Raw genomic sequence first — 23,812 nt, forward strand, 5'->3', positions numbered from 1 at the left:
CCCAGTTTATATACTGGGCATGACATCATATGGTATGGAATATCCTTTTGGCCAGTTTGGGTCAGCTGTCCTGGCTGTGTCCCCTCCCAGCTTCTTGTGTCCCTCCAGCCTTCTGGCTGGCTGGGCATGAGAAGCTGAAAAATCCTTGACTTAGTATAAACACTACTTAGCAACAACTAAAAACATCATGTTGTGTTATCGACATTATTTTCCTACTAAATCCGAAACATAACACTATACCAGCTACTAGGAAGAAAATTAACTCTATCCTAGCTGAAACCAGGACACATGGTCTTAAACCATTCCTACTAAACTAAATACCTATGGGAGTGTCTCTGCTTTTCTCTTTTAAATCCAAACCAGCATTTTACACTAACAAGCCCATGAGAAAAACAGCACAGTGCTAGTTTCTCAGTTACTATTATTCTGCCCTTTGTTTTTTAGTGATCTAGATGTGGATCTCAGAGGCTTCTCTCTTTCGATTGTGACAACATCTCACCTTTTTGCTTTATTTGTCTCTTTCTACATATACTATTTCCTGCTTCTCTGTTTTTGAATCTTCATATGTATTTTTCAGGACAGGATGGTTTCCCAGCAATTTTTATCTGCAGTTAAAAAGTGATTCACATTTTTTTACCCAGTTTAGTGGCAACCTGTAAAGATTTCTGAATCTCTTTGCACCCAATAAATTCCACAGTGAATATAATGTGGATTTAGATCCATACTATTGAGTAACATCTTTCTAAACTGAAAACCAGTTAATCAGAGGTAGTCTCATAGTTTCAATATTACAAAGAACGGTTCTTACAAACTCAGGTCATTGTCCTAAGGGTTCATGATAGTTTAAAGTAATAGTTTTTGCTTAATTATAATGATCCTTTTATGATCAGAATCTCATTTGTGTTAGTAGTCAAACGTTGATTTTAATTTGGAAAGTTCATTGCAAATAAGTTGTGTTCTCTTGATTTAGGTAATTATACTCACTTAGTAAGTTAATGGCAAGGACTGCTCAGGCTTTTTAAAAACCTTCTAGCTCTCTGTAGAACAGTTATTAAAAAGACTGGAGAGTATGCAGTTCTCTTTGATCACTTTAATGAACCTCAGTGTTTTTATTTCTATTCACTTATATGAAAAGTGTAGTGCAACTGTGTATTAGCTACTAATTAGAGTTTTATTCAAGAAAAAAAAACATAAAAGCAACCTATGTCATAATTAAGATTTTGAACAATATTGTTTCTAATGGTTATCAAAGAGCAAGACAAATCCCTTTTAATTACTTTTAAAATGTGTATGCCTTATTGCAAAGCTTTTGCTTGTTTTTATGTTTATAAGGACTTACATTTTGTCAAAAAGACAAATTAGAGCATAGCCATTGTCACAACCTTTGCCAGCCTATGGGCAGCAACAGAAAGGGGAAAATGCTGTGAGAACAACATGAAATTTTTATCTCTCTGTTGGTGTCACTTGCAACATTTACATTTACATTTCCTGCAGCAAACGTAACAGCATTCTAATAAACCTCTCAGGCAATGAATGGCCAGTGGCTATAAGTAAGGACCGTGGCTGTTGAATCATGTTATACTTAAATGGATGGTATTTAGATAATCCTTTACCACTTTTATTCTGTGTATTCATGGGACATAACATTGTAATATGCATGAGATAAAATGCTCTCATTGTAATTCTGTTCCCAGTGCAGGTCCATTATTTCCAGCAACGATTCAAGTGATAGCGTAGGGCAGGGGATGGTACGTTCACTACTATATTAGCTAAACTGTTCATGGTGCAGTTCTTCATGTGCAAAACAGTAAAATGCTAGGACAAACATGTCTCTGACACAACCAGATATTCAGGAGGTGGGAGACATAACTCAAGAGTAATCTTCAATCCAAAGAATAAAGACACAGAGGCATAATTAAAAAACATACACACAAGAAGAAAGTATGTGAAATAGCTTCTTATGCAGGGAAATTATGCACAAAAGTACCCCACCTGTTTGGAAACTGCGAGAAATAAGAAGAAAGGTCATAGGAATGGGCTATGTAAATTAACAAAAATCATGGAGGGAACCTAAATATCACCCAAGCCCTAGTGAGAATAAAAGCATGGAAAAGAAGACATAATTTTTAGGTGACGCATAAATCTTATTTTACAGCTTATATTGGATTCTATTATAAATAAATGTGTATTTATATATATTTTAAATTAAAATCTGAAGTTTTCCTTTTAAGACAAGTGGTCCCATTCCTTTAAGAAATTCATAGGAGAATGGGATTTTTTATATGCACTAGAAATTTGTAGTGCATAGTAACTAATGTTTGGTTACTTGGAAGAAGCTCATTGACAACTGGAGGGAAAAATTGAGAGTGATGATACTTAATCTCAGAAACAGGAGAGAGATGAGAAATTAGGGTTAATTTTCCACTTTAGATAGCTCTAGCTTTTCATCACTCCAGATCCTTAATGCCATTCAGCCCTTGAAAAGAGTCGTCCACTCTAATACAGACAATAGCATGACCAATGCTACCTGACAACAACCTGCATGGTAACGAGATCCTCCAACGAAAAGTGCTCTGTACAAATGAAATAAAATTATTATATTCAAATGCTAAAGCTACAAGGAGTTAATGCCATTCAGAATAATATTAATTTCTGCCTAGATTTCCCTTTAGACTTGTTGACTGAAGCATGCTGTGCAGTGGCTACTTCCCAGCTTCCTGCAGCCAGGAGCAGTGCTGCGGATCCAGGGATGTGAGGTAGCCAAACACCATCAGCTGAGTGGCTGTGCCTCACCACCAAGGTATCTTTCAATAACTAGAATAATGCATATGAGTGTTACAGAGATGCAATCCCTTTATGTGTGGCTTATTGATGTTTTTCTGTTTCATGCTTGTCCACTGATAATTTCAGTACTTTCTTTGGCAAGTGACCTGAATAAACTGAGGGCACAAATATTAGTTAGATGTGTTAATCTGAGAAGCAATTGTTTTGGTCTCTGCACTAACATTAGTAGGAATAATGTTCCAACTTAACCAGTCAAACAAAAACCTCTAATAAAGTTCTATGTGGCTTTAACAAACATACTTCTTTTTTTCCTTTTCTCATATGCAGCAACTTTGCTTAAGTGAAGACATTGTTTTATTAATTGATGTCATGTCAGCAATTGTACCCAAAGGTTTTTGGAAGAGGGCATTAGATGGGTGTTGGAAGTGACACTTTGCTCTCATTAGCCCTGTGAGACTGCTGAATTGCAGAACAGTCTGCTGGTCAAGCTCCTGCCTCATAACCTTGAATTAGGGCCAAATGATCACATAGTTATAGATCTCATGTTGCCTCTTTTGGTCCCTCCACTGATCCCCTTTTACATGAAAACAGAAATCTGCTCCTTTCATCACTACAGCTTTCTGTTCCCATACAGAGCTCACTGTAATCAAGTTAAGATTTTCTTCATCTCCTTTACTTATTGCCTTACCTAATACCACTGGCTTCAGCAGAACACTTTCCATTGGCTTGTGCGGATTTTGGATCACAAAAACGGAGGTCAGTGTGTTATCAGGAAGGATAATACTGTATATTGATATCTTGAAAGCCTTCCTAGAACTGCATATACACCAAACACAGTTTTTCTAAAGAGAATTCTTCTTTTGTTAATTGCTTCTAGTCTCACACATGTTTATGGCCCTTTCCTACAAATCTTCATGCGATGGGGTTCTGTCTACTCAGGTGCTGAGCGACGTCTAGTCCATACCACTCCCAAAGCTGACACATAAATGCCAAAGGGAAGATGGGAAACAAGAAGAGGCAGAGGACAGCAGCAGCTGGAGGAGGGAATGAGTTATGTGCCAGAATCAAAGCTAGCAGCACACTCTGGGCACGGCAGCAGTCGTGCAGGATCTGAATGCTTTGTCTTCTCTGGCGCTTCCAGCTCTCACTTGCTAGCTGCTCTCCTAAATTTCCCCAAGATTCACCAGACAAGATTCACTGTAAAGTACTCGACTGTAATCTAGGGAATCCATAACTGGAGTGCATACTCAGTTTAGTGCAATCAGCTCTCAGGAGCCACCCCTGCTCTTAGTGCATTGTTGACAAACAAAGTTGTTACTCTATCAGGTCTAGTACGCCAACAAGGCATTAATTCTGTCTAACCTTCAGAAATTAGAAAAGGTAGCAATTATACCCTTAAAAAGTCACTTTTGAATTGACTGATTAATCATTCTTTGCCCATGGCACTAATAAGCCATTAGTTGTGTAGTGGCTCATTATAAGGTGCAATATGTAGAAGGGCTCATTTATGCAACTCCTTGCTGAATGTTGATTAGGTTATTTGTAGATAATACGTGCTTGTTATGATCAATTATGACTTACATCACTGTGAATGTGTTTTTTCTGTTGAAATGTAACAAGGTAAAGACTCATTTAAAGCGTCTTTACAATTAAAGTTTTGTAAAAGAAGCTGTTGATACAATATCTCTTTCAGTACTATATCCTCCAGAGAAAGGGATCTTTTGTCTTACTACATTGAAATCTGTTCCCATTTGCTCTTTAGTTTTGTTTTTCAGTTGCTGTTCTGTCTACTTGAGTTATCCATGCTTCCTGAAGAACTCTGCAATATAAGAACTAAAGTAAAAAACATGTTGTAAACAGACTTTAATGCACGAAGGCAGTTAAGTAGCATTATTCTAGTTTTATATGCTAATGTTTTAAAGGCTTCAAAAATACAATATGAAGTCAAAGTTATCAGATATATTAACCTGTGTTTTGAAAACACTGTCTGAATTTAAGAGACATAATTACCCCAAAGAAAGAGGGAGAGAGAAAAAAAGATGGTAGCAGGAATATTATGTGTCAACGTTTGCCAATTTAGAGTCACTGAAGTAATTTTTTAATTGTTCCTTCTTGATTTTTGCCTCGAGAACAGAATTTACAACCAAACAATTAAAAACATGCATTTCTCTCTAAAAAGAACATAAGTAAAATGTAAAAACACATCAACTCTTCTTTACTTTAAAAAGTCTGCAGTAGATTTTATCCCAATACACATACACAGAAATCCCCTATGCCTGCTGGATTATATCATCTCTAAGGACAGCACTTAGCACCTCTAGAATTGTTGCTATGGCTTCAGCCAAAAACCCACTCCTGTTAGCTAGTTGCAATAGAAAACCCTGTTTCATATATTCCAGCCTCTCGTGGTTGACAAACTTCCACACCCAGGCTGCCACAGAGAGGAAAGGCAGGCTGGAAGGAGGCGGAGGAGGCAGCAATCTGAAGGGATTCCAGTTCTCATTCTGGAAGACAAAAAACAAAAGGGGGGGGGGGGGAGCAACCAACCCAATTGTTTTTGCAGAGAGCAGCTTTGCAAATTGGGAAAATATCCAGAAGCCAGATAGGAGGAGAAGAGACTGGTCCAGAAGTGGCATGCAACGCCTCTGAGCGGGGAAACAGATCATAGAGAAACCAAGGATGATGTTTAATAAATCTGGGACTACTTCTCACCTTTTCATCCAGTCTTCACTGTGCTCAGATCAGAACTGTGGTATCTTGAGAGATATGAGCCACTGAAGAGTTGCCTGGGACTTACTAATATGAATCTGTCCAACAAAGGAAAGAAGGAGTTTATGGTACTCCTCTTGCAGAGGGAAGAAGGTAACGTAGATCTGAGGAAAGAATTCCCAGATAAAGCAGAAGAGCGCATTAGCTTTAGATGTTTGCTGTCCTAGGAGAGGTTTGCCAGGATGATGTATAACTATGTAAAAAAGGGTTATGTTCTTAAATAAAGCTGGAACACACCTAGGATTCTTTGGCCCTTTCCACCAAAGTGAGGCTGTATCCAGGGATAGCACCTCCAGAAATAAGGAACTGGATGTGGTTTGGCTTTTTCTCCACAAGTGCAATGTCCCACCATGGACACCCCAGAGAGATCACTCTTGAAGGGTGAAAATTACCTGAGCAAGGGATAAGGAGTCACTCAAATTTCATGTTCTAGGCAGCCAGGTAAGTGAATCAAACAAGTACAGTAGATGAGTAAATCACACTCTAGTAGCCACATTGTCTCTCCTCAAAGTAACAAGGGAACAAACTGCCATTTATAATAGGAGCATTACTTTACAGGAAGTTCCTATATGCCCTGTGACTCTGCTAATACGCATTCAAGACAGCTGTTGACAGCTTTCTTTGCTGGTCACATAAGGTAAAAGGCCCCAGTTTCGGTGAATCAATATCCTACCTTTTGTTCAGAGGCATCAAAGCCCTCCATGCCATAGAGGAATTGGCTGGAAATTCTATCAGCAAGAGCTTGCTGCAGCTGGGGTCCAGCAAATATTAAACACATGCTTAAATCTACCCAACAAAATGGAGGACCTTAAGCATTTAACAACAGAAGAAACATTTAACAGCAAAGTAATCCAGGTGAATTTAATCATGGCAGTTAATCACATCCTTATGATATACAAGTGTTAAAATGGCTGCTGTATCAGGACCTGAGTTTGTTTCCGGGTTATCCCATAGAAGGGAAGATATAGTTATAATTTGATAATTATGTAGTAGTCAGCCTCAAACTCTCGCTTGCTTGTAGAAATGCTCCTGTGAGCATTTTTATATGAGTTAATAAAAGAATGAAAACGTCAATGGTCTGTATATAAAATAACTAAATCAAAAGTACTATTTAAAAATCAAAGGAAAAATCCAGTTAAATTAAACTCAATTGGAACCTATTCAGTCACCTTCATAACTATTTAAAATGGTGATTGTGCAATACTTGCATGATCAAAGTTAATGTAATATTTATGCAATCAAAGTTAATGTTAAGACATATAATGATTTTACAAGATAAGCTGTGAATATAAATGACAAATTAACATAATTATTAAAGATCATAATATTTGCATGGAGAAAAAATATTTTTTTGCAGATGTAATGGTTTGTCTCATTATCTCTAAGAGGATTCCGTGTATTATTTATTTTATGAGAAAGCTTCCATATGCCAGCTTATGATTCGACCTTTTTCAGTGATTTTTTGAAACAGCAGCAGTAAAAGAGGGGTGGGTTTATTTTGAATAGAATGATATTTAAGTACATGGACAATTCTGTCTTCAGTGGCTCCTACTCATATCTTGAATCCAATCCACCTTGGTCATTGACTTGAAAAGGAACACAACGAGCTTCTTAATTGTCCTCTTGCCTTTTAAGTTTATATTCTATTGACACATTTTATGGAGTTGCCTTGTCTGAGTGAAAAAACAGAGACAAAAAGCCTGAGGGAGATGCATGCAGCTTCCCGAGAGCTGAGGCCCATGGTGGGGTTTCCTCTCCCCACGCTCTGGGTAGGCTCTTGCTCAGCCCCCGAGAGAGCAGCCATCGGGAGGGCTGTGCTCCTCCCATCTGGGCCTGGCAGGGACGTCTCCTGTCACATAGCAAACAAAGAAGTGATGCCATTGTGCCTGGCTTGTCACGCCTGCAGAAAGGGGGAGGCATTTTTCACATGTCATTCTCTTCTCTTTCACTCACATGCCAAGGAAATGTAATCAGGCTTTGCTTGTTTTTGAAATACAAGCTGGGGAGAACCCACAAAGAAGAAATCTCACCAAATCCTGAACTTTGCAAAGGTTTTGTATTCTTACTTGTACGTGAGGTTTAGAATATCAGAAACGTAAGGGTTTGCCTTCCTTTGTGAGACTGTTTATCCATTCTCAATTAGTGACTATAGAGGAACGCTTTTAATTTTCCTCATTATTTCTATTAATTATGCTCTAGTTCCTTCTAATTGTCTTTTGGATTTGTCCCAAAAGCCTACTTCTTAAAAATCCCAAATATCTTCCCCCTGTACTAGAATTATTTAGATCTGAGGTCTCTCAAAACCTCACCAAATATCAAGAGAGATGTTTGCCTGAGTTGTTGTGGTCTTAACCATACAGCACAAAGAGGATCTCTGCTCATGATTCTATGTCACAGACAGAAACAATTATTAGCTGTGAAGGTTTCTAATCAGGACTTGTGTAGAACAGAGGTGGCTTTAGGACTAGAATAAGTAACAGCCCTCAAAAGTAGTGGCCATTGAAATATACTCCCAATTTTGTGTTTAGTTAATGAACCCTTAACAGCTTAGTTTCAATGAAGCTGGCCCCATAAATGTTAGCATATTTAAACATACATATTTGATAATGGTAAGGGTGAAATGGGCTTCTTAAATTCTGTGAGTTTGTTGATGTGTTTTATACATATACATAACCATCTACATGGACACAACATAGACAGTGTTTTCGCATAATTTGTACCTATAATACTACCAGTAAACCTTCTGCACATGCATTTGTAATGATACTGTATGTATATTACAGTATTATACTGACACCAACTCTGCTGTGCTCAGACAATAAAAAATAATGAGAGGCTGTTCTATAACTGTATAATTTATGAATACCATGGTTATTTCAGGAGATTATCTTTGTCCTCATGCAAATTATTTATTTTGTGCCTACTTATAGTGTACTCTTTGAAATTAAAATGAAATTATGGAATGCCTTAAAGCCTGACTATCATGTACCAGCTGTCTCAGTCAGCTGGCTTGTCAGTCAATACAGACTGCAAATCACAATTATATTTGACCCTGATTGGGAGGCTATTTTGGGAATTGTGCCAGTGTAATGAACAAGTTGTACTGAAGAGATCATATCCTTTGTAACTGGTGAAATGAAGACCACAGAAATAATCACAGCTACACAATGATGACTTCTGTTTAAAAAAAAAGCGATAGCCAAAAAAGCTTTTAAGAAAACTCCCATAGCCAATCTGCATCCTATTTTTCTCTCCAAACATTCTGTCTTACTGCTTTTCCTTTTCACTCCCCCTCCCACTTTTTTTCTTCCCTCCTCTAAAAAATTACTGCCTTTCCCAGCTGTCTTGAAGCTCTTGCTGGCCAGCTACTGTCCTAGAGCATGCCCACTGACACTGCTCTGGCTTTCAGTCTTGTCTCCTTCCTTGTTAGCCAAAAGCTTCTGGCAAAAAATGTTTGTTTATTTATTTATTCTTGGGGAAATCATGTGTCACAGGCTGCTGCTGTGTTTCACATCACTGTAGTTTTTTAATATCAGATTGGAAGCTTTGAGAGTTTTAGTTGTTGTTTCTTTCTTTTGACTAATATTACTAAGTACACACTAAGATTCATTCACGTGCAGATCTCTGTTAACAGCTGTTACCCTAGACTAACTGCTTTTTACTGGAGGAAATGTATTGAGGAACTTCTTTTCAAATGAAAACACAAATCATACAGATTTTTTTTTCTACACACACCCCCCTCCCCAGTTAAACTGTTCAATTTATGCCTGGATTGCTAAAACACCCTTTTTCTATAGCCTTGAAAATTACAATGACTGTCACCATATCATATTGTATTCTGTTGCTGGGCCACTTTATTGACCCCCATAAACATAACATCTCTGTGGTTTTAGGACTGTTCAGATGCACAGTCACCCAGACACATATATCCCTAGCTGGTTCCTTCACACTCTTAGCAGACTTTTCTAATATGCGCTTTTGTGATTTCATCCATAACCTAAAGGTACGTCCCATAAGTACCTGCCAACCTGCCTCGCTGTCTTCCTTCAAATCACAAATTCTGCCTTTCCTTTGCTGCAGTGCTTACACAACCCCTGACAAAACTGTTGTCACTCATACTGACTAACGTTACCTCGTTGTGCCTTTGCAGTCTCTGTCTGCCTGCACTTGCCAATGAGCTGTCTTAAATCTGAATTGCCTGCCTCTGTTCTTCTATTTGCACAATACCTAGCACAGTGGACACAGGAACCCTGCCTGTGCTGTTTTGAGGTTTTATACTTAAAATAAACAAGAATAATAATTAAAAAGTATCTAGTACCTGGATTATCTTGTTAATAAGGGAAACGGAGGTATTATTGAAACAACACTGTTTTCATCTTAAATGCTATGATGGTTCTTTCTTTTCTGGGCTTGTCTGAAGAAAATCTCATTTTACCTTGAAGTAAGCGAATTATTTTCCTTGAGAAGTTTGTCTATAGGTAGGATTTACCATAAAAATTACTCTGCTTAAATACTTCCATCTTCAGATTTTAATTCAAAGATTAGAGTAGTGTTTTGGGGGGAATGAAATATAACATAATACATGTTCTTTGATCTCTGTTTCCTCTGGGAGGGAAAGAGGAGGGAAGGGGTAGAACCGTATTCACTGTGCAAATGTGCGTGTCTTCCTAATTTCAAGAATATCATGCACTTCAAGAATCTCCGCTCCACATCTCTCAGAAAGCTGCTTGTTCGTGGCACTTACCCAAGCTGCTTTCCTCATTGCTGAACTTGAAATGCTCTCTCACCTTGGCATGGTTTCAACTATGTCAGTTAAATCAGAAAGAGGGAAAGTCAGGCCAACAGCAAAAACACCTTTCCTGGAGAGATATGATGCTGACCCAGAAATAACACTGAGCAGCCAGAACATCATTGCTACATGCAATATGATTTTAATAGAGCAAGAATGATCTAGTGGTATCTGTGCATATTCAGTCATTGTTGTGTTTCCTGCTGTCATGGTATGTGCTTACTGGAAAGATTTAAATAAGGAAAAGGAAAAATAATGTGCAGTATATGAAATATTCTGCTTGCTACTTTGTAATACAGTATAGTGCAACATTTAATCATTGACAAGCATCATTCTTTTATTATTAATAATACATACGGAAAGTACGTTGCTTGCAGTAGAATTTTTACCAACTTATTTTAACTATGCATTTTCATACATTTGGGTATATTAATAACAATAACGCTTTGCTCTGCAGAAATGCAAATATTGAAGCACATTATAGTCAAAGCTTTTACAGCAAAGGTTCAGAATAGATTCAGGAAATAAAGGACATGCCTTTATATTAAGGATTTACTTAAACAAAATTCTTCAAGTTGGCAACAAATTACTTTTGGATGTTTTCTTTTTTTACATTATTATTCTCATGGTTGTACGAGGTGTCAACAAGCTTTCATCATATCTATTGTGTATATAAAATACACAGAAATTACTCAAAATCCTAAAGGTAGTAAACATAAATGGGGTAAGAAAGACAGAAAATTATCCAATAAGCAAAGACTCATTTTGTTCTTTTGGATCCAGATGGTGTTAGATAGTATTTCAAAAGCATTCGGTTTTGGCCTAACTTTATTTCCAGTGATACCAGCTCAGCCATTGAATTCTGTGAAACTGCCCATTACTCAGTGATTTTGAAAACCCTACCCAAGGTGCAAAGGAAGAAGAAAAATTACCAAGTCAAAGCTCAACATGGTTTAATTGGCTATTTTGTTACTTGTATCTCTTAAAAAGCCAACAGCTCAAATTTTTATGCTAATCAAAAAGTGCATTTTTCCATTTGTTAAATTATTAACCTACACTAAACTTACGTTAAGTCAATGAAAATTTGGGGGTTTGAGTATCCATGTTGTCAGTAATCTAGAAAAAGAAGAAACCATTACGTTCATACAGAAGTCTGAGTGCAAGTCATTTGTGTAAATACGTAGTGGAATATTCTTGTTCATCTCAGTCAATGGCCAGAAGTGGCAAATGCCAAGTCATTTCTAAAGATGGTTGTTGTTTCTTCATTATTCACAAATTGTGGGACAAAGTTAAGACATAGTTGATAATGTTTGTGTGTTAACATCATGCCCTACTCAGTACACACAGTTTTCATTTTAATGTACCCAGCAAGAAAAGGAGATTCTTTAATTTTCCCTTAAAGCTCCATCTTTGATAGGACAGTGTAACACATTCTAATTGCAAAGTGCATAAATTGATAAACATGTTGCTTTGGGATTTTGATATCACCAGTTGAAATGAAATGTGTACCTGTTCTGTATATTCCTGCAGTTTAATTTGAACCTGAATAGTGAGAATATATTTAATAGTCTGCTTCAGTCATTCTGTGTCGTTATGTATTACTAAAGATCTCAGAATTTGCCAAATACATTCATTAAACTTGACACTTGCAAGGACGGAGTAGGCTTTTTCTTGTACTAGCTCTCCATTGGGAACAGCATATTTCATGGTGAATTTTTCTTGATGAAGTGATAGCAGTGTTGAGCTATTTTAAAATATATTTCCTATTTTTCTACTGTGCTTATAATGATTGGAGACTAATGCAAATGTCACTCCCCATAAAACTGAAGTTTTAATGAGAGGAAATTAACTGATTCAGTATTGTTAGTAATATAATTTTAAAAGTCTTTAAGATGCTGATTCAAAAAGTCTCCCATTAAAAAGAGCCTTTTTAACATACATAGCTCTAATTTTCCTACATGAGATTTCTAAATTGTCTAAGTATACTCTCTAGAACATTTAGTATTTCGCCTTCTTTGAAAAAAAAAGACAAAACAGGACATGTTTATATAGGCTGTGGTTACAATATTTTGCTTTGCCTCTGTCAAAGTACAAATGTCTACCATACGTAGTGTATAATAAAAGTTAATATGAATAGATATTTTTATAAGCTACACATACATTGTGCCAAGTCCAATTCATGAGTTGTAAAATATTTTCACTGATCAGTTTTTTCTTTAGTAGTACAGTATTCACAATAGGACATTATTAGTGAACAAAATGCACCAATGGAGTGAAAGCTTGTTGCATAATCATTAAGAAGTTTGTTATTTCAGAAATCACACCACGGGGGCAGGGAGTACATACTCAGGTGCCTTCATGATGTTCTGTATTGGTTCTGTGTAATATAATAGTATTTGGGATATACAGCCTTCAAAAGATTGATTTTGTATGGTTGGCTGTCATGCTAATTAACGCCACTTTAGTTGTCAGACCTTATCTGAGAGAAGGAATAAATGAGAGAAGGAAGCATGAATGATGAGAGACAATTCCATGGGAATACTTCCAACAGATGACATATTGTCCTCAGAACCTGTGTTTAACTACCAGGCTGGGTTTGTGCCCAAACCTGCATCTGTTTAACATCCCCAAAATCTCAACACTTTCTGGTGAGCATACTGATTCTCCCTGGTAATCAATATACCATTGAGAAATAACACCCTAGCAAGGGCACCTGACTAACAGTACCAATTCATGGCTGTTAAGGAATGTGAATCCTTCTATAATAGCTGGTAATTTGGGGTATCTGGAGGCCAAGAATGATGTTTAACAAAACACACTAACTTTTTATGTCTTTTCCTATAGTACAGGCATCTCTTAATTGTACAGGAAAAAACCTAATTATTAATAACTAATGATAAGAACTAATCAAGTAATATATTAATTAATTTCATTCCATTTCCCCTGGTAATATCATCAGCTCATTTATATTTGATTTACATGAAGTATAAATGAACCTTAAGGGCTGTATTAATTAAATAATACGAGAAACTCCAAAAAATCAGAAACAATGAAACTAAGTACTTTATAATTACCACTAACAAGTGACTTCATCTCAGTCTTTTTCTAATTCATCTCATAATATTAGGTTTCTGTACATTTGGGGCTATGACACCAAAGTGACAGTTAGGCACATAAATTCAAAATTTGGATCCTCTGATACTTATTCTCCTGTGATCTCACTTCTGAAGTATTTTGAGTCCTACCAAGAAAGTTCTGCAGAACCTTTAGTTCCGATGCTGGGCAGGTCCTAAAATTACTGAACACCTTAGTCCCTAATCCCCGACAATATTTATACACTGGAAGATCCCCCTGGCTCTTCCACCAGCATGGTGTCATCAGGAGGATGACCATGCTGTCTTCCCCTCCCCAGCCCTTCTCATAGGTAGAATATTTGCCTAGTAATTGAGATATCGTGTCTCAAATCTTTGCTTACCCGAGGCAGGGAGAAGACCCAAACCAAGTCCCCCCACATCTAAGTTAGTCTCTACGCACAGAGGTAAAAGGTAATAGAAGCTGGCACACTTCCAGTTTTTCTTTTAAAATGCTATACTTTTTACTAATTAAATAGATTTTTGCAGTGTTTTAAGGATGATCCAACCCAGGAACTGTTGTGAGATATCACCTAGTCTGTATTTCCACTTGGGCTGATGCTGGACAATTTGGCACTAAAACCATTGAAAGAAGCCAAGTGTAGGGCCAGCCACAGAAAGGTGGCTGCCTAGGAGCTTTGCTAGTAGATACTTAAGTGCCAGAGCTGGAGGAGTGTTTTTAAGGTACCCACTTTGCACTCAGGTGTCAAAATGACATTTGGGATCTAAGCTGCTGTGCAAATCTGTCAAGGTTTAGGCCCAGCCGGCAACAAATCACCACACAGCTGCTCGCTCACTCCTCCCCACTGGCGGGATGGGAGGAGAAAATACAACGAAAGGCTCGAGGGTCGAGACAAGGACAGGGAGGGATCACTCACCAATTATGGTCACAGGCAAAACAGACTCAACTTGGGGAAAAAGAAATCAATTTCATTTGTTACCAATCAAATCAGAGTAGGATGATGAGAAACAGAACCATATCTTAAAAACACACCTTCCCTCCACCCCTCCTTTCTTCCCGGGCTCAGCTTTGCTCCCGATTCCTCTACCTCCTCCCTTCCAGCAGCGCAGGGGGACGGGGAATGGGGGTTGCGGTCAGTTCGTCACACGCTGTTTCTGCTGCTCCTTCCTCCTCAGGGGGAGGACTCCTCACACTCTTCCCCTGCTCCAGCGTGGGGTCCCTCTCATGGGGGTCAGCCCTCCACGAGCTTCTCCAATACAAGTCCTTTCCACGCACTGCAGTCCTCCACAAACTGCTCCAGCGTGGGCTTTCCCACAGAGTCACGGCCTTCTCCGGGCCCAGCCACCTGCTCCAGCGTGGGGTCCTCCATGGGCTGCAGGGGAATCTCTGCTCTGGCGCACCTCCGCCCTCTCCTTCTTCACTGACCTCGGTGTCTGCATGGTTGTTTCTCTCACATCCCACTCCTCTCTTCACTGTAGCTCTTCTTCTTCTTCCTCCTTCATCTTCTTCTTCCTTTCCTTCTCCTTCCTCAGCAGTCTTTTCCCCTTCTTAAATATGCTATCCCAGAGGTGCTACCACCGTTGCTGATGGGCTCGGCCTTGGCCAGTGGCGGGTCTGGGTTGGAGCCAGCTGGCATTGGCTCTGTCAGACATAGGGGAAGCTTCTAGCAGCTTCTCACAGAAGCACCCCTGTAGCCCCTCCCCTGCTACACAAACCCAACACAAAATCTTAACCCTAAAGCTCTAATCTTAAACTGAATCCATTTTCCCATGTCACTGTAAGTTCTTTAGGTTTACAAACAGCTAATAAAGGAAGCAACTGAAGTGCCAATACACTAAAGTCTTGTTTGTTCTCTTTAAAGCCCGTTAAACTCTGTTAAAAATCTCCCTATGACAAAAGGAATTGTCAGTCTCAATTAGCACTGCTTCTTTTCTCTTTTAAACCATCATGCCTGCTCCCTCTGGATTTAGGTGTTTGCAATAGAGATACACAAAGGAAATTGCTCCGTTTAACTAATTCCTATGTAGTGCTTTGTACAATTCATTTCTCACTGGAATAAGACACGACTCCTGGCAGTTGCTATCTGAGGAATAAAGTGGTTCCATAATATTTCTTCTTGCTCTTGAAGAAGAAGCATCCACAACCAAAGTTCTTAGGGCATTCCTGGAATCAAGATTTCTGAAAGTTCTTCGTGCTACAGTCCACATCAATCTTGTTAGGTGACTTACAATGCTTCTGAAAATAAAAAGTGTATCTACAGTCCCAGCTGAATTCAGCTTATATGAAATACAAGTAATCTGTTAGAATATTGACATATTTTAAGGGGAAAAAATCTAATTAGAATTATGTTTCATTTGTTTTATATTAACCTTGGAGAGGAAACAAGTTAGCATTAAGAGAAAGTATTAATAGCCAGTGACTTCCTAGTATTTTTAAAGATTGTGTAAGGATGCTTACACCTGAGAAAAATTATTGCTGAGTTAATGATGGTTTTGATTGGAAGCGTGCAGCCACACTTGAATAAGCCATATTTCTAGAAGAAGCATGATGCAGACCTCATCTTGTAGGACTGTGACTGTGTCTATAATAGTAAAAAATACAGACCTGTAACCATTCTCTGGCCCTAAGATTTAAAGGCATGGCACAGCTCACATCCACATGACTAAATTTTTTTCCCTTATGCAGAAATAGAGTGGTGGGAAGAGTGTGTGGGACATGCCATTCACTGTACTGTAGGCTGGCACTGTCTGGGACTCCTTGCACTGGCACAGCCCAGAGATGAACCAAGAACCATGCTAACAGCTGGACGATATATATGACCTTGGATGGCTTCACCAGGGCCACCTCAGGGCCCTGTTTTACTGACTAGTATAGATGTCACTCTAAGGCAAATTTTGTCCTGAAGCTGTGCAACAGTAATTCCCTTTTCATTTGGAAGGTTCATCGCAATATATTTAAAACCTGAACTTCTCAATCCAAACACAGACACAGCACTATTATCTTCTAGTGACATATTAGTACCTAATAGATGAGGATGGAAGCACACTATGATGCTCATATTCCTTCATTCTATAGTCAAACCATCATCATAAAGAAAATTATCATAGCCATGCAGTCCTCAAACCTTACCAGACTCAGGTGTTGACTTTGATTGGGTCACCAGACTTTGCGCCATTCATTTACATGGAATTTTTTCAGTGAAAATTGTTTGCTAAGTGGAATACTGGATTCTCAGACTTTTGCACACTGAGGTCTCAATGAAGTATTAGACATAACTATGAACAGTATATATTTATAGTTTTTAATTTTAGACTGAAGTTGACTTTGCCAGTTGTCACTCAGTTAAAATAAATTCTCTTAAGTCTTACAAATTTCATAGAGTTCAACAGAGAGCTGGCGTGGTTCACATTGGCAGTTAGGTCTATAGTGAAACAAATATCTTTTAAATTTTATAAATATAAAAGAGATTATTTCAAGTTCTTGCACATTTATTGTCTTCTCTCAAACAGCCTGTTAGATCACGGTCTCACACTAGTACCTCTTTCTTTACATGGATTTTTTTGGAAAGTGTTTAACCAAAAGAAAGCAGGGATTTAATCTCTAGTAAAGGAAGACAATTTTGTGAAGAAGATGGGAGTTTTATGCAACCTCTTGTTTATTGGTGATAAATAAGCACAAGGACTTCAGTGATAAAAGAAAGATGTTTAACACATTTCGCTAGTGAAAATAACAAGAAAAATGAGGATTTATATTTTGGTGTATACGTTGATCCACACTTCGCCTTTTTCCAAATACACCTCCTCACATTGTTATGATGGATCTTTTGACTATTGTGACTAGACTAGTCCGACAATCAAACCTGCAACGTATATCTGAGTGCAGTTATGAAGTATGGTAAATGCTAATGATTTTTCTACAGTATAGTTACATTCAGCACAGCCTTGACCAGCAACAGCTACATGTTTGCACTGTTCCCCTCCAAGTTATTTATGGCAGAAGTGGTATGAAAAGGCTACAAGCTGCCGAAGTCATGACTTTTTCATTCATGTCCTACCCAGTCATTTTTGAGCGTGTCTTTCAGAATTCATGGAATACCTGGAGAGGGTAATTGTCCAGGCATTTTTTGAAGATGTGCAGAGGAAGGGAGAAGTCTCTGACAACTGGGCCGTCTGCTCAAAGGTTAGAGACGTGCACATTCCAGTAATGTGAGAGTTTAAATTAAGCATATGAATTAAGAGCCCTGATTAGGTGGCTGGGCTATCATGTACAGTCCATACAGAGGAAGAGTTGCCACTAAGAGCAGTATGTAACTATATAGGTATTCAGTCAGGATTAGGTTTTTTGTACATTAAAGTGAAGTGAATACCCTGGCGTGTCGTAACTTGTGAACTGCCTTCATCATGACATGAAGCAACATTTTCACACATCTTGGAGATTCCTAATGTATTAGAATTACGTGATCTCTTGGGTCCCTTAAGCTCAGTGGCAGGTTGGTCTTTTACTTGAATGAATAAAGAATTTCACCCACTGTAGTGATCAAAAATTTTCCAATCATTCTGATAATATGGTTTTTCTCCAGAAGCAGATAAGTGTTGCTGAGTGTATTCATTTTTGCTTCCTGTTTTGAAAAGATATTTGGATGGCATAAGCGGAAGGAAAAAAAAATGATTCAACTATCTTTGTGGTGGGTTCTTACTCATTTTCCACTGGTACTCAGTGCTCAGATTTTATTGGTATATTAACAACACTACATGCAAATTTTAAACAAGACACTAGGATATCTCCCAAAAGTGAATTTCAGCTTGTACTATTGGCAATCTGTTATGTGTTGGCTAGTTGCATCAGTCATATGGTACTGTTTATGTTAAGTCATATAGCTCTCTTGGAATCAGGGAACGTAAAACAGGACTGCATAACTATCAACAGGCAAACAGTAATTTACTGTAGATACTTCTGACTGGTTTTGAATAACCAGCATATTCAAACATATTGCAAAATAGATGTGCAATTTGCAAACAGAAGTGAAAGAACAATGACGAAAATAAAGTACTCAGCAACTTCTGCTACTAAGTTGCAAGAAGTTTTAAAAATTTGTCCATGGCATTAGCTGGTAAAATTCTTTAATTTTTGTGTTTTGCTAATACATCTTTGTTGTCATTATTTGTGATTACCTCAGAAATTAGGCTTAACCAGAAGCAAAGGAGGAATAAAATTCAGAATATAAAACCCATGTTAACTTCAGTGATGTATATGTCTTAAATCATTAATCTTAACAAGGTTAATATCTTAAATGAGTATATTAATATTCATTCTACATACACAATTTGAGAGACGTGAGATCATGTCTAGAATATTATGGTTCTAAAACGTTACTGTATTGGCACTACTCTATCATTCAGCATATTTTCTTATTAATATTTCATATTTATACATTGCAGTTTCTTGTAATTGAATTTTGTAGATATGGTTACTCTTACTAAAAATTTCCCTTTCATTTGCAACTGCTTCCTTCAAGTAACATAATTACTATACAACACAAGTTTTTATACTCTTAAAATTAATTTGAAGAGCTTGGTGATACTCCACAAAAAAGTGTTCAGAAGTATGTTCTTAATTAAGAGATAATGTCAATGGAAACGAAAGTTGTCTTAGGTTAATGGTCTCCAGCTGCCACATTAATGCTGAGGCAAAGCCAAGACATTTATTTTCAAAGTTGGAAACATTGATCTTATGACAGTGCTCTATTATGATGACTTCATTCCTATTATGTCAAGAAATTGATGAAGAGTTAACCATTTTATTAGATGAATAGCGGTGCAAGAGAGTGACAGATGTTCAGTGTAATAGTATTCATTTGCTTTGTCCTACATTGACCTTATTTATCCAATCAGGTGCTAGATTAAATTTTAAAGTAAGTCACACTATTTGCAAATGGGACTCTTTATCATAATGGTAAGTGAAAGAAAAATGATTGTGGAATAAGAGATGACAATATTGGTCATCTCTCTGTTACTATAAAGACATTCAGCCTTATCGCTGCAATATAAAAGGGATGTTTTAAGGTTTAGGATTCATTTTATGTGTAATATATAATTTACATGTCTAACTTCCACAACTGCACTGAATGTATCAATTTCCTATGCATCAATGGAGCAGTCAAAATATCAATATGATGATTAGATAAATAGATTATCTTAGATGAATGGTTGGCTTAAACCATTAACTTCCACAACATAACATTATACAGTCAACAAATAGTTTAATGTTGCAATGTGTTCTAGAGCTTACCAATATGATATTGCAAACTAGAAGCTGAGGGTATTCAGAAAGGCAAAATACACATAAACTAATTCACTTTTCTTCTTGATTATTGTCCCTCTCATTTCTGTGAAAGGAGTATTATTTTTTAATTAAGTAGATAGGAGATTTTAGCCAAGTCCAATTTTTGAGCTTTTCAATTGTACTCAGATTTAATCTTCAATGTTTTCTTCAAAGCCACAACACTCAGGCGCCCTAAAAGTAGGGGCTACTTGTTTAGGGTCCCACTGTTGCCAAAGGAGAAAGGCTGGCTGCACAAGAGTCCAAATAAAAAGAGAAAGCTGGTAAAAGTGCTTTGCATCTTGCTCAGGAGAAGTCTATTTCTACCTACAGACTACTGAGAAAGCCTAGAGAGTCTGTCTTCTTAAATGAAGCACCTAAAATAGGATCACTTAAGGCTTGGTTTTCACATATGTAAATTTTAAAGTTTTTTTCTTCACATGGCCACTTCACTGTAGGAGCTGAAGCTCCTACAGTGAAATCATGAATTGGCAGCACTTCCTATAGCCCACACCAAGTTTGAACTTCAGAGATGATGCTGTTCAGAAAACTTTGTAAAGTAAGTATAGCTGTTGCAATTTTTTTGCCCTTTTAATCCCTCAGGGGGAAGAGGTAATCTAATACACTGAAATTTTAAAATCACATTACATTGTCAGAAGCACGTTTCTATTTCCTTAAGGCATTCTTACTGAGATGTTAAATTCACTGTGAAGTTTAACATTTAGCCACTTGTTCTCCATGACAAATGGAGATGGACGTGGCCATCAGGTCCTCAGAAACAGCATATTCGGAAAAGTGCATTTTGAGTTCCTTTTTTAAGTAGACTAGAGAAAGTACTTAATCTTTTTCTTCTTGGGTCAGTTAAAGCTATGGATTTTATGAATTTGCAAGGAAGTATTTTCCTCATTTGTATGAGCATGTCTTAAATCAATATTTATCTTTATGGACTCTTTTAGTTACAATTTCTCTAATGCAAGTTTCACTTAGAAAAATCTAATGGTTTTGGCTTCTAATAAAGAAAGAAAATGATTGATTAAAAAAAGGAAAACAGAAATAAAGCATGCAAAGTAAAAATAAAAAGCAGGAGAAAATATCCAGAAAAAGCTTAGATAAGGGTTTTTAAACACCTTGTTTTGTTGGAAGAAAAATGAATATGAATTTAAGTAACCTCATAATGCAGAAAAAAAATCCAAAACAACACTTAGAAAAATAACATCAAAGCCATAGAAACAAATTTAAAAACTAGTTTAAAACTTTCTGTGCTATTCCTATGCTTTTTTAGTATCGTTTTAATGCAGTTAAAAGTAACCAGTATGAAACCATATCTCCTTCTATAGAACTCAAGCAGAGTTTAGCCACTAAGTTCTATAAGGCCTGAATTTAAAGACTGATCACAAGGCAAAGATACTTTGTTGGAAACAAAAGTCTTTGGCAACTAAAATATCAAAAAGGAAAAAAGCTGCAAGCTGGAGGCTCTCATTTCCTTACAAATTTAGGGATCCCTGCATCTAAAAGCCAAGGTGAGCCCTTCATATGCCCCCAGCAGCAATCATGGAGGCAGTCTTTGGAAGCATCAGATGATCTGAAAGGCCTTTTGTTTCCCAGGTCTCCTGCTATTTTCCCTCTGTTGCCTCATCCTGCCTCTGTGGACAGCGGTGGGACACCTGTGACCTGCTGTGTTGTACTCCCCCTTGTCCCCCTGCTGGTGCTATAAGGTGGACTTTGCCTCGCTTTTAACACCTTTGGCTCTACACACCACTAGTGTAATGCAGTATCTATAGTAGCTGTAGTATCACAATTACTGAACTTAGGCTTTCTTTGAAGTCACTGGAGAGAAACAGGCATTTGCAGGTTGCGATACATCTCCCCAGATGTTGATGCCTGCATTACGAATCACGCCTCCATGACTCTAAAGGATGTCCGTGAAACACAATAAGAAACTACATGGACATCTGCAATTAGTCAGATAAATCCTACTCCCTCTAGCAATAGATGTAGTCCTCACAGAGCATTCTCCACTTTCTATCACATTCGGATTCATTTAGTATTATTTCGGTAGGGTAAAGATTGCACAAGCCTGCTCCTACAATCCTTAACTAAAAAAAGATTATGTTAACTACAGTCTATGTTTCTCAAGATTAAAGCAGAGGGCATTTAAATATCCTCTGTTTCTATTTGACACAGAAATCTGGAGTTTAGTGGTGATTTGATCACAGGAAGATTTTGCAGTCCCTACAAGAAAAATGGTTCTTTTAAAAAAGCCCAAATAAAACCACTGTAGATATTGAGACTACTGTGAAAATGGGCACTGTACTATGTAATCCAGATCTAAAGAAAAAAATACTGCTAGAATAAAGGGGAAAATTAAGGTGAAAAAACCTACTATGCATTAGGTTTAAATTAATTTTTCATAGCACATGATTAGACTTGAATATCTGATCTTCTTCTATTAGGAAAATGAGGATGTGATTGATGGAAGGCGAATATTTTAATATACACCCCTCAGATCTTGGCAAGATACTTTTCTGGGTTCTCAGAATTATCTTCTGCCCCAAAGCGTATTCATAAATCATTCAATTTTGATATAAAAATGGCTGATTTCCACAGAAAATCTTGTTTCTGAGGCCCTGGAATGATGCTGTAGAATGTTTTATTACATAAAACTTGTAACAGATTAATCAATCTGAAGAATTTAGGTCTTCATTTTAAAAGTAACACTAAAAAGCTTGCTAACTTTTCCACAGACAGTTGAAATGATTACCTATTCACATTTCAAAGTATCGAATGCTAATCACAAAGCTTCATCAACTTACCAGTTAAACTTCAAGGAGTTTATATGAAATAAATTGCTGAAAATCACAGCTACAGCATAATATCTGGACACACTGGGAGAACCATAGTATAAAGAAAAATCATAAAAACTTGAAGGAAATATCTCTTATTATTGTGAATGTACCAGTGTTTTAAGTAGTTCGGGTTTTTTTTCTTTAATGGAAAAGACGTCCTTGATTTTTAATTGTCTATTCCTTTTCCAGAGTTTTGTTAATTCCTTACATGTTAGTATTATAGCTCTCTCCCTAGATAGGTAGTTTCTGGATGAAGACCTAGTGAACATTGTCCACCAGGGCTGAAGTCATCCCCTTACTTCTCTCCAGCAGTGCCTTTTCTTTCTATTATTTCAGTTGTTCATCTTTCCTGGTGGCTGCAAGATTGCACAGAGCAGTTTTAAATTGGTAGCATGCTGTTAACTGAAGAGTATAGCAAATTAGTGTAAATTACAGGGTTTTGTACAATGTACACTACAAAGCTCTTAGCAAACTATCTATGGAGTTCTAAGAAAATAAACTGAATTCCACAGTTCTACCACAAAATGCACTATTGAGATCAAGGGGAATTGTATCCTAGGAGCAGGAAGACACATCACAGACTAAACTCCATTTTCTTATACAGCCCATACAACATCACTAATGTCAAAGTGATTTTCAGAGGGAGTTCAAAAAACCTAAATTTGCTAATAAGTTAATAAGGAATAAGGGGAGGAACTACCAGTTGGATAAGGGAGGAACACCTTATCGGAAGAAAAAGAAGTGCAGTGTAAAAAAATAGCAAAGGAACATACTAAAAAAAAATAATGTGATGACTATAGAAGGAAAAAAAAAGGGTCCAAGATGAGAGGTAACAGAAAAGGAAAAGAAAGTGGATAACAAAACCAGACAGGGAAAATGCATCCTATCATCAAGGACCTTTTTTGTTTCTGCAGAGTAATTGTATCTGCATATACCTGAATTTCAAATTATATATAACATTTCTTTAGCTTAGACCTCTCTGCTGTTTAATTATATTCTCAGCAATATCTTTTCATAGGGTCATGAACTAGTAGAGATGGTCGTCTATTTGCAGGACAACTGAAGCCACTGTCAATGTCAGGTGTCAGAAAAATTAGATTTCTACTTTCCAAAAAGACTTTTCAACTACTTCTCCAGCATTATAATGCCCAATCTGTTGAGAGGCCATCCTCACTGGGAGAGGCCGTCCCTGCTTTGGCCATCCAAACTCAGA

The 23,812-nt window shown here is 37.3% G+C and overlaps 1 protein-coding gene and 1 long non-coding RNA gene across 2 annotated transcripts in view; one reads left to right on the forward strand and one right to left on the reverse strand.

Moving 5' to 3' along the window:
- Nucleotides 1–23,812, forward strand: part of KCND2 (potassium voltage-gated channel subfamily D member 2) — a 281,569-nt gene that overhangs the window by 135,869 nt on the left and 121,888 nt on the right. The gene's annotated exons all lie outside the window — the stretch shown is intronic.
- On the reverse strand, nt 4,779–6,004 carry LOC127021823 (uncharacterized). Its single transcript, XR_007767270.1, has 3 exons — nt 5,946–6,004; nt 5,497–5,591; nt 4,779–5,288 (listed from the first exon to the last, which is right to left on the reverse strand). It is a non-coding gene; the product is annotated as an uncharacterized LOC127021823 (long non-coding RNA).

The sequence above is a fragment of the Gymnogyps californianus genome, chromosome 1, assembly GCF_018139145.2.
Source record: "Gymnogyps californianus isolate 813 chromosome 1, ASM1813914v2, whole genome shotgun sequence".
NCBI lineage: Eukaryota > Metazoa > Chordata > Aves > Accipitriformes > Cathartidae > Gymnogyps > Gymnogyps californianus.